The sequence below is a fragment of the Danio aesculapii genome, chromosome 8 (genome assembly GCF_903798145.1).
Source record: "Danio aesculapii chromosome 8, fDanAes4.1, whole genome shotgun sequence".
Taxonomy (NCBI): domain Eukaryota; kingdom Metazoa; phylum Chordata; class Actinopteri; order Cypriniformes; family Danionidae; genus Danio; species Danio aesculapii.
The window spans coordinates 10853649-10863648 of record NC_079442.1 but is presented as its reverse complement, the minus strand read 5'-3'; the positions used below and the strand labels follow the sequence as shown (position 1 = coordinate 10863648).

General features: G+C 38.1%; 1 protein-coding gene across 2 annotated transcripts in view; it reads left to right on the top strand.

The window, feature by feature from the left end:
* pcsk5b (proprotein convertase subtilisin/kexin type 5b) overlaps positions 1 to 10000 on the top strand; it is a 215209-nt gene that overhangs the window by 147660 nt on the left and 57549 nt on the right. The gene's annotated exons all lie outside the window — the stretch shown is intronic.

Sequence of the window (10000 nt, the reverse complement as noted above, 5' to 3'; positions counted from 1 at the left end):
AGAAATGAGATGAAATGTTTAGTGCTACTAATATTACTACACAACACAAATTAGAATTATACATTAATTGAGAACAATGTTAAGAGGATCTTTATGTTTTTATTTATGAATGATGTGGTTTAAGATGACGTAGACTTTTTATTTATGAAAAAGATGTATAAATGGTCATAGCTCAAATGAGTCATGTGTTGTGGACTGGATAGTCCAGCCACTTTATATTAATTGTGTGCTCATTACTCAAAACAGTATTATTATAAGTTTTCTGTGCTTTTAGTAAATGCAATTTTGCATAGCTAATGTTATATAGAATTACAAAAATCAGTCTTTGTTCAAATGTCTTACATTTGCTTTGTTCTGCCAATGTTTTTTTTTTTTTTCTGTTCATATATACATGCATCTTTATAATAATTAACCTTGTAAAACATATGTTTTACCCACAATTGAAGCAATTCCCCTTTTGTACTATTTAGAAATATCATACATAAGCATAAAATACATAACCTGTTTATAAGATTTTAAAAAGGCCATGTATTCTAATTTCATACTTAAATTTTACATTACTTTTTTGTTGTTAATTAATGATGACAGTGCATTAATTGTTGCTGATGTCATTTTAAAAATTCTTCCGAGAATGTGTCTTTTCACTTTAGATTCATATTCGACAGTTAAATATGGCTATCTGACATTGTTACATGTATTCTGCCTATATGTTGAATTAACAAAAAGCATTCGTAAGCAGAATGCCAGTATAGAGTTTCTGTGGCATCTTGTGCTGGAATATTAAAATTGACAAAACCTTCAGCATGAGACATGACAAGAGAGAGAGAGCATCAGCCCGGAAACAGGTATCACAGGGATCACATATCAAAGTCAGAAACCAAAACACTCTCTTTCCTGTGAAATGATTAAAACAACGCATTAACTGCTCAGTGCACACATGTACTGAACTGTGACAAGAACGGAATGTTTATATATATATATATATATATATATATATATATATATATATATATATATATATATATATATATATATATATATATATATATATATATATATAACTACATATATTATATATATGTAGTCATGACCAAGAAGAAAATCTTGTTTTATGTAGAAGAAAATGTTTCTTCATTAATGAACTTCTAAAATAAAAGCAACACTGAAAAGCACTACATTTATTGTGTTTTACTATGGTTTTAGAAAATATTGCATTGACTTGAATTCTTGTAGTGAAAAAATTCTGCTTCTTTTTGTTTACTTACAAAAGGCCCTGTTTGTTTTGAAAACAACAGATACATTTGAAAAGCTGCACTGAAAAAGCTAAAAGCTGCACTGGTCACACTGTCTTTTAAAGAGAAAATATATGTGCAGCCCCGTGTTCTGACCTGTGGCTGTGACCTATGTTAAATAGCTTGATATAACCTTTGCAGTTGACACTATAGCGTTTCTTGGCAGTGTCTTTAAACATTTTTGCAAATTTATTATAACAAGCAGTTTGAGTGAGAAAATACCTTTATCTCATTGGATGACATTGGCTTTGGCAGTGTTCCTTTAAGCATGCTGATTGACAATTCTGTTATTTATCATGAAGGTTTATTGCGTCAACTTAACAAGTGAAAGTTTGGAATAATGGTGGCGCTACAGAGTTTGAGTTAGAGAATATAAATTTGTTTTGCTCAAAGATCAGACTGTCCTCTATCAGTGTGCAAAAGTTTGTGCAAACGGTGCATAGAGCTGCCATAGACTCCCAGAGCGGAAGAAGCAGAATAATAATAAGAATCAGAACGGATACAATAGGTACCTACGCACCTTCAGTGCTTGGCCCCTAAATATAGCTGCAAGCAGCAAATAAGGGTCAAGCGGACTTGATTCAAAATAAGCAAAGCAGTCTAGAGACCATGAGCAACCAACTTAGTAGGGAGTATCCAACGAAGTGAAACTGAGAAGTAAAAATGAGCATTTGAACACATTTGAAGTATATTTTCACTTCAAAATCATGAAAAAAAATTGCATTTGAATAATTTAGAGGTTTATAACTTTTGACCAATAGGTGGCACTATTACAAATTACCAGTTTTGCAAGCTCTACAATAAATTTGTTCGCAAGATAAAGGAAAATTGTTAATCTAATCAACTTGAATTCCATAACTTTTGGTCAGCATAATCTGTATATTTTATAATAATTTTTTTTCAGTAATTTTGGTGAAAATTGGGCAAACAGCCTAGAACAAGTTCAATCAAATAGGTTTTGCGAAAAATTTTAAATAGCGAAAACATTATCTTGACAACACAGGGTGTGTTTGACCCAAGGTATCAGAGGAAAAAGAATTTTGATTGTAGTCCATTTGGTTCAAAAGTTATAAAGATTTGAAAGTGAAAGTTTGTACAAATGGTGGTGCTTGAGAGTTTGAGTTAGAGACTTCAGTTTGCAGTGTTTCATGTTGACACGGTCCTCTATCATTGTGGGAAATTATACAACTTTACCGCAGACTATAGAGCTATATATAGACTATAGAGCTATATGGGCTGCCATTCAAATCCGGTGGAAGAAACAGAAGGATAGGAATAAGACTGTTAATAAAAACTACATTTGAAGTTATTTTACTTAAAATATCAGAAAATCTTGAAAACAATGATTGTCAAAAATATATTGGTTCATAACTGTTACCAAATTTATATGGTGTGGTCAGTGTAACACATCAAGTTTATTCTCAATATATTGAAGCATTGTGCAGTTACAGTCTCAGATACAGTTTGCCATTGTACCATAATTTGAATCAGTCCAGTAAACAAAAAATGTTCCACCTATCGACACAAATTCCATAGCTTTTTTTCAGTATAGTTTGAAAAGGGTCTGGTTCAAATTTGTTGAAAATTGGATTTATGGTTGAAGAGTTAAAAAAATATCTTAGAACAAAATCAAAATGGCGAACAGGAATTTATTAGATGATGATATAATTGGTGTCTGTGTTGTGAGTATGACCCAAAGATTAATTTGAGACCAATTTTGTCAAAATAAGCATATGCAGTCAAAAGTTATTAAGTTTAAAAGTTCCATTATTAATGGCTAATGGATGTCTTATAACTTTTAACCCATAAGTGGTGTGGTAACCAAATTTTTATGGTGGGGTCAGTGTGAAAATTTAGTGTCAATAAAATTTTATGTCCTAAAATTTAGTGCCAATATCTTTAAACATCAGAGATCTTTAAACATCAGAGATGCAGCCTCAGAAGTGATGGCACTAGAGAGTTTGACTTCCAAGTTTTGTGTGGTTCATATCAAGGCTGTCTTTTATCATTGTGCCAAGTTTCCAAGTTCCTGCCATTCAAATTGCTGCAGAAGAAGAAGATAGGAACCAGAACAATAACAAAAGGTGCCTTTGCAGCTTCGCTACTTGCCCCTTAACAATAAAAAATAGACAATAGGTGCCTCCCCACCTTCGGTGCTTAGTAAGAACACCAATGAAAGGTGGTAAAAACTACACACTATGAATGGCTGATTCATAGTGTGTAGTTATTTTAAAAGACAGTGAATGTTAAATGGTCCTATGAAGCAGGGACTCCGCTTAGGGCAGGTCAGAAGGAGGCGAATATCCCTGGTAGAAAGCCATACCTTATCTCCTGGGTTATAAACGGGATGCGGTAACCTTGGCGTTTGGCAGTGTCTGTGTACCTCCATACTGCCTGCTGCACATGTACATGTGCTGAGTCCCACACCCTCTCACTCTCTCGGAACCAGTGATCTATCGTAGGCATTTCAGAGGTTTCGCCAGTTCATGGGAACAGGTATGGTTGGTAACCTAGGAAACATTGAAAAGGAGTTGAACCAGTGGAGTTTTGGCAAAGGGAATTTTGTGCATACTCAGCCCACAATAGATACTGGCCCCAGGTGTCCTGGGGGTGGGTACAGTCTATTTGGAGGTAACGGAAGATCTCTTGAATTGTCCGCTCGGTCTGTTCATTAGTTTGAAGGTGATAACCAGATGATAAGCTGATGGTTGTGCGCAGGAGTTGGAAGAACACCTGCCAGACCCTGGAGATAAAGTGAGGCACAATGCGTTCTGGATGTCCAAAATTACAGAAGATGTGATTAAATAGGGCTTCAGCTGTATCGAGAGCTGTGGGAAGACCTTTAAGAGGAATTAACTTGCAGGCTTTTGAGAAGCGGTCTACTACAACAAGAATAGTAGTGTAACCCTGCAATGAAGGTAGGTCCGTGGCAAAGTCTACCCCAATGTGTGTCCTGAACCGAAGGAAATGTGCGTACTATCTAGGAGCTGAAGGCGGGATCTGTGTGATATGTAGGTGAGACCCAGAGGAAGTTCTGGGGTTGCTGGTACCTCTAATGTGGCAGTGCGAATATCCTCGTCCTCCTGCCATAGTATGGGTACCAGAAAGATCAAGGAGGGTAGGACTGGTTCAGGAGTGTCAATATGGGGATCTGGAGAGTACTTGCGAGAGAGTGCGTCGGCTTTGAGCGTTTTAGGGCCAGGTTGGTAGGTAATCTAGAATTTGAAACGGGCAAAGAATAGTGACCAGCGGGCTTGCCGGATTTAGGCATTTTGCACTGCAAAGATATTGGAGATTTTTGTGGTTAGTAATTACGGTGAAGGGAATTTGAGGTCCCTCAAGTCAGTGGCGTCACTCTTCAAGGGCGAGTTTAATGGCTTGTAGTTCACGATCACCAATACCATAATTACGTTCAGTAGGAGTTAATTTCCTGGAGTAGTATGCACATGGATGAAGAGCTCTGGGTTCATTAGACCTTTGGGATAATATGACACTGACTACTACATCGGCTGCATCGACTTCCACGATGAAAGGCTGTGTGGGATCTGGATGGGTGCTGTGGTAAATATTTGCTTGAGCAGTTCAAAGACTTTGTGGGCATCGGCGTTCTACGACAGTATATGCCGTCCGCCTTTAAGAAGGGAGGTTAGAGGGGCCGAGAGGAGACTAGTTTTTAATGAAGCGCCGGTAGAACTTGGCGAATCCAAGGAACCTTTGCAGCTCCTTCACCGTCTTAGGTTCCTCCCATTTGGACACAGCCTCTACTTTATCTGTTTCCATGCTGACTCCTTCAGAGGTGATCATGTACCCGAGAAAGGAGATAGAGGTTTTGTGGAACTCGCACGTTTCTGCTTTGAGGAACAACTGATTATCTTGGAGGCATTGGAGAACTTGTTGGACATGGGCTGATGTTCTTTCAGAGTTCGGGAATAAATCAGGATATTGTCAATGTAAACAATAGCAAAGTGGTGAAAAAAGTCCCCTGGAAGATTTCATTTATGAAGTTCTGGGTTATTGATGGACTGTTGGCAAGACCATAGGGCATAACTTGATAATTATAGTGGCCAGTAGGTATAATTAAGGCAGTTTTCCATTTGTCCCCCTCTCGGATACAGATTAAATTGTAAGCGCTTCGGAAGTCCAGCTTACTAAAGATCCTTGCTTCAGGGAGCTCTTCTAAGGCAGCTGGTACTAGTGGTAGCGAGTAGGCGAACTTGACGGTGACATCATTGAGGACTCTATAATCAATGCACGGCCTTAAACTTCCATCCTTATTCCCAACAAAAAAGAAACACGAGGCGACCGGTGAAGTGGAAGGTCTGATGAACCCCTGTTTTCAGTGTTTGAACTCTCAGTAGTGATTATTAAACCACACTGAACTGAGCTAAACTGAACTGAACTTAAACTTTGAAAAATGAACTACACTGTTTCAATTTACTATGATCTTTTATGTGACGCTGCTTTGACACAATCTACATTGTAAAAGCGCTATAAAAATAAAGGTGAATTGAATTGTTTCCCAAAACCGTAGTTGCTCTGTCACAGTTCCATTATTTAACTTATAATTAGATTATTTTACATGCACTTTAAAAAAATCCAATGTTAGTTTTGGTAAAAAACAAACAAACACTTATTTGTTTTTCATATTACTTAAAATATATGTAAACAGCACATAAAGGAACTATATGTCAGGGCCAGTAACAGAAAAAACCCAAATGCAGGTGATACAATGATTTATTGTAGAAGGCAAAAAATCTGACAGATCAGTCCATATGCAAAATTGAAAAAAAGAAAAAAACCCTCTAGAAGGCAATGTCTCTGTCTCAGGGGCAAAGACACAAAAAATGTTCAACAAATGTAATCAAAATGCTCTTCAGCAAGCAGTCTTCTCAGTCTAATAGAAAGAACAAAAAATTACTCAGTCCAAAAAATGAACAACAATGGCAAAAAAAATACTTGCAGACTTTGCTGGAATAGTTTGGGAGAGAATGACTGGAAATAACCAGGAACAAAAAATAGACTGGCCAGTAGAAACAGAGGCAGGTGAATTGGTCAAAACCAGGCCAGTGTCCAGGACATCATAAATTCAGGCAGTGCAAGAGCAATGACTTCGGGCAAGCCAGGGACTACACAGAAAGGCTGGGAAGGTAGGGAGAGAGTCCTGGAGTCAAACAGAAAACTTAAAGCATTCAGTTCATCTATATGGGATGTTGCAGGGTCAGAAGCAAACAACAATCTGGCACAGAACAGCACAACAAAAGAGAATAAATAGGGGAGCTAACGAGGGGAAAATGAGCACAGACAGGTGAAACAAATCAACTAAATGAATCAGAACGAGGGGGTGGAGAGAAACAATTAGGAGCACAATCAAAGGAACATGTACAAACAAACAAAACAGATAGAACCAGCCGATCAGCCAGGAGTCCTGACACTATATTTCCTATTCTAAAACATAAAACCACTTATAGAAAAGTTAATCTTACAGCAGGACAATGGCACGAAAGCACACTGCCAAAATATCAATAGAGTGGCTTCACAACAATTTGGTGAATGTTATTGACTGGCCCAGCCACAGCCCAGACTTAAATCCTATTGAACATCTATGGAGAGATCTAAAAATGGCTGTACAACGTCACTTCCCATCCAACCTGATTGAGCTTGAGAGGTACTGCAAAGAAGAATGGGCAAAATTCCCAAAGACAGGTGTGCCAAGCTTGTGGCATCGTATTCAAAAAGACTTGAGGTTGTAATTGCTGCCAAATGTGTATCAACAAAGTATTGAGCAAAGGCTGTGAATACTTATGTACATGTGATTTTTCCGTTTTCTTTTTTTTTTTAATAATTTTGCAACAATTTCAAAAAATATTTTTTTCACATTGTCATTATAGGGTATTGCGTGTAGAACTTTGAGGAAATAAATGCATTTGATCCATTTTGAATTAAGGCTGTAACATAAAAAATGTGGAAAAAGTGAAGTGCTATGAATACTTTCCGGATGCACTGTACACACACACACAATGGGGGAAATAATTATTCAACACGTCACCATTTTTCACAGAAAAAATATGCTGTTGGCTTTAAATTTTCACCAGATGTGCATTATAACCAAAGAAATACATATATGCAAAAAAAAAACAAATCTAATTAGTTTACAAATTAAGTTGTATATTAAAATTAAATGACACATGGAAAAAGTATTGAACGCATGAAGAAAGGGAATAATATTACATTATTATTTGAATTATTTAATATTATTAGCTCCCTTAAGCAATATTTGTTTTCGATTGTTTACAGAACAAACCACTGTATTATAATGACTTGCCTAATCACACTAACCTGCCTAATTAACCTTAGGCAGGTTAGGCCTTAATTAAGCCTTTAAATTGCAGTTTAAGGTGAATACTAGTATCTTGAAAGATATCTAGTAAAATATTATGTGCTGTCATCATGGCAAAGATAAAAGAAATCAGTTATTAGAGGTTAGATTCAACTGTGTGTGTGTGCGTGTGTGTGTGCGTGTGTGTGTGTGTGTGTGTGTGTGTGTGTGTGTGTGTGTGTGTGTGTGTGTGTGTGTGTGTGTGTGTGTGTGTGTGTGTAAAGTATGTCACAAAAGTGAGTACACCCCTCACATTTCTGTACATATTGATTTATATCTTTTTATAGGACAACACTGTAGAAATGACTCTTTGTTACAATTAAAAGTAGTCAGTGTAAAGTGTGTATAGCAGTGTAAATTTATTGTCCCCTCAAAAAAACAAAAATACAGCCGATAATAGCCCCCCCCCCCCTTAGTGAAAATGTGAAACGTCAATATTTTGTGTGGCCACTATCATTTTCCAGCACGGCTTTAATTCTCTTGGGCATGGAGTTGACCAGAGGTTCACAGGTTGCCACTGGAATCCTCTTCCACTTCTCCATTACAACATCACAGAGGTGGTGGATATTTGACACCTTGTGCTCCTCCACCTTCCTATTTAGGATGCCCTCGAGGTGTTTTATTGGGTTTAGGTCTGGAGACATGCTTGGCCAGTCCATCACCTTTACCCTCAGCCTCTTTAGCAAGCCAGTGGTCATCTTGGGGGTGTGTTTGGGGTCATTATCATGCTGGAACACTGCCCTGTGGCCCAGTTTCTGGAGGGAGGGGATCATCCTCTACTTCAGTATCACAGTACAAGTTAGAATTATTGTTTCCCTCAATGAACTGTAGCTCCTTAATGCCAGCAGCACTCATGCAGCCCCAGATCATGACACTCCCACCACTTATTTGACGGTAGTCAAGACACATTTGTCTTTGTACACCTCACCTGGTTGCCACCACACAAGCTTGACACCATCTGAACCAAATAGGTTTATCTTGGTCTCATCAGACCACAGGACATGGTTTCAGTAATCATGGTCCTTAGTTTGCATGTCAGCAGCAAATTGTTTGTGAGTTTTTTTGTGCATCATCTTAAGAAGAGGCTTCCTTTTAGGACGACAACCATGCAGACCAATTTGATGCAGTGTGCGGCATTCGATCTGAGCACTGACAGTCTGATCTCCCATCACTTCAATCTCTGCAGCAATGTTGGAAGCACTCATCCATCTGTTTTTCAAAGACAGTCTTTGGATGTGATGCTAAGAACGTGCACTCAGCTTCTTTGGCCGTCCATAGCGAGGCCTGTTCTGAGAAGAAGCTGTCCTCTTAAAGTGATGGATGGTCTTGGCCACTGTGCTGCAGCACAGTTTCAGAGTGTTGGCTATCTTCTTATAGCTTAGGCCACCTTTATGTAAAGCAACAATTCATTTTTTCAGGTCTTCTGAGAGTTGTTTGCCATGAGGTGCCATGTTGAACTTTCAGTGGCCAGGTTGAGAGTGGAAGAGCTTTAATACCAAATTTAACTCGCCTGCTATCTGGTGACACCCGAGACAGTGTAACACTATTGAGTCACATGATACAGGGGAAGGAAAATTACTAATTGTGCTTAATTTGTACATTTTCACTTAGGGGTGTACCTTCTTTTGTTGCCAGGGGTTCAGCTATTAGTGGCTGTATTTTTTGTTATTTTGAAGGGACAATAAATTTACACTGCTATACAAACTGACCACTTTTCATTGTGTCAGAGTCATTTTTGCAGTATTGTCCTATGAAAAGATATAAATAAATGTTTGCAGAAATGTGAGGGGGTGTACTCACTTTTGTGACAATGTATACACACACACACACACACACAAACAATCATATATGACCATAAGAATAAGTATTTTATCACTTGAGTCAAAAATGTTTAATATTTGGTACAGAAGCCTTTGTTCCCTCCAAAGATTTTCTATTGGTCTTAGGTCTGGAGACTGGCTAGGCCACTCCAGAACCTTGATACTGAGCTTGATACTTGATACTTGATACTGAACCTCTTACTGAGCCACTCCTTGTTTTTCTTGGCTGTGTGCGTTGGGTCGTTGTCATGTCATCTACTTTGGCTCTCGAAGAAAGCGGTCAAACTTTATTTTCCTCTCCGTCCCATATCTTTCCTGGATGGCTCCTCTTGTCTCACAGGTTCTAATCTCTTTCTATCTCTGAGGCTCTCGTTGCCTTGCTATCCAAACAAATAAGGAATTATGGATTTAATGAATTGGTCTCTGAATGCAATTGACAACATCTTCTTGACGAGAAGTTTGGGCTCGGGAGAGCCCACTTGTTCTGCCGTGACGTTTGCAGCTGGATACGT